Below are 1,891 nucleotides of genomic sequence, written 5' to 3'. Positions count from 1 at the left end.
CTAGCAGTCAAATTTCAGATTTGGTCGTCATTTTTAATAAACTAGTTGCTGCACATCTCAACACACAAACACAAACACAAAAAATAACAATTTTCACAGTAAGCATAGAGTCAACCTCCATTCATTCTAACAACTTAGAATGGCAGGTTGCTCACCACCCCCCTTAAAAAAGGACTTTGCCCTCAAAGTCAATAAAGAAAACAAAACAGGGTTGTGAGGAGGGGTCATACCTATGGTACTCTAGGGGTCGATATCCGGATCAACATTGACACCCTTATCAACAGGTGCACTCTCAGAACTCAGCAAATGATCAAGCTGGCTAACACTCACCGGGGCAGGTGCTACACTACTAGAAGTTCCAGCTAACACTGCATCTCTCCATTGTTGTTCAAGTGTTTCTTTTTCTCGAGCTTCCTTCTTTGATGCCCGACGATCTTTATTTTGTTGCCTTCTTTCCTCTTTAGAAAGTTCAGCAAGCAGCTCCTCATTAGATTCTCCAGCTCTGTGTTTCCTCTTGCCAGACTTACCCTGGGGTAGTTCACCCCAAAATTCGTCAAGTGATTGAGTGGAGGGCTCCTGATTTAGCAGTTGCATCAACGACTCTGGCATGACCGGGGTAGGTACTTGTACTGGATTTTTAGCCAGTTTTGTGACCTGAGCTCGCATCTCTGCCAATTGGGACTTGAACTCTTCAATATCTATAGACCTGGCAACTTGGAATCGGTCCTGGACAAGGATCTCCAAGCCATCCATCTTGTCTTTTAAGATAGCTAGCTCCTTCCGCATCTCATCTTTTATCTCTTTCTTTGCAGCTAACATATCTCTCTCTATCTGCTGGGGCATTCGGTGTACAATTTGGTCGACTAGGGTCCTGGTCTGGCGCCGATCTGCAACTAAATTTTCAAGAAAAAAACATAGGAATAGTGATGAAGATACCTGGAGCCTGTGATGTGGATGCTGATGGTGGTGGTGCCTCTGTAGACGGTTGGGATGACTCCCTTGTTCTGGTCCTCTATTAGCATCTGGGATGTAAATTGGTACGTGAGGAACCACAACTCCAAATTTCACACCAAAGAGATGGTTAGTGACATCTTTGATTTTTGATGCCTGGGTAAGTCGAAATGCTTCACCCCATCTGTCGATTAGCCTGTTTGGGGGAATGTCTGATTTTCTATACAATTTCCCTATCAAACAGGGAAATGGAAGCCCGACTCTCTTATTCAATTCCCTGTCTCTCATCTCAGTTGCTATGATTCGCCCCACATTTATCGGGTAACCAGCCATGAGGTAGGCTACCAAAGATGCTTATGAGGGAGACAAGGTGTTATCATTACCTGTAGGTCTGAATTGTGGACGAACAACAGCCCACCACACCTTGGCTGGAAATGATAGGGATGCTTTCGTGATGATTATTGGTGTTCCTGTCACCCAAACTGCTTTCTCCCCATCTACAACAATTTGCCTTGCAATCTAGAGCAAAACTCGCTCTCTAGAACTCCGAACCTCCATTTCAGTCTCTCTGGTGACTGCGTCATGTTTACTCTAAAAAAGGCCAATCGAGGCTGGTCCTGTGTATTCCGAGCCATACAACATTCTGTTGATAGTATCCTCGGAAATATCTATCGATTTACCCCGAACCATAATTGAGTTGAGTGGACCCAGGTAATAGCCATATTTTTCTGTCCCTTTTTAGTTGTCTCAGTGTCTGCGACAAAGTTCATTATTGTGGCTGCAAAAGATGTATAAAATTCTCTGGTCAGGTGGCTTGAATATTCTCCCGGTGCGTTTTTCATCTAGTCAAACTGATGAAACTGAAATGTCCGATAAATGTCAGGGAATGCTTTGATATCAGCTACCACCACTCGAGTTTCAGGCATGATTTCTCGCCTCT

Source organism: Solanum stenotomum, chromosome 7 (genome assembly GCF_019186545.1).
Source record: "Solanum stenotomum isolate F172 chromosome 7, ASM1918654v1, whole genome shotgun sequence".
NCBI classification, from domain to species: domain Eukaryota; kingdom Viridiplantae; phylum Streptophyta; class Magnoliopsida; order Solanales; family Solanaceae; genus Solanum; species Solanum stenotomum.
This window is presented reverse-complemented; position numbering follows the sequence as displayed.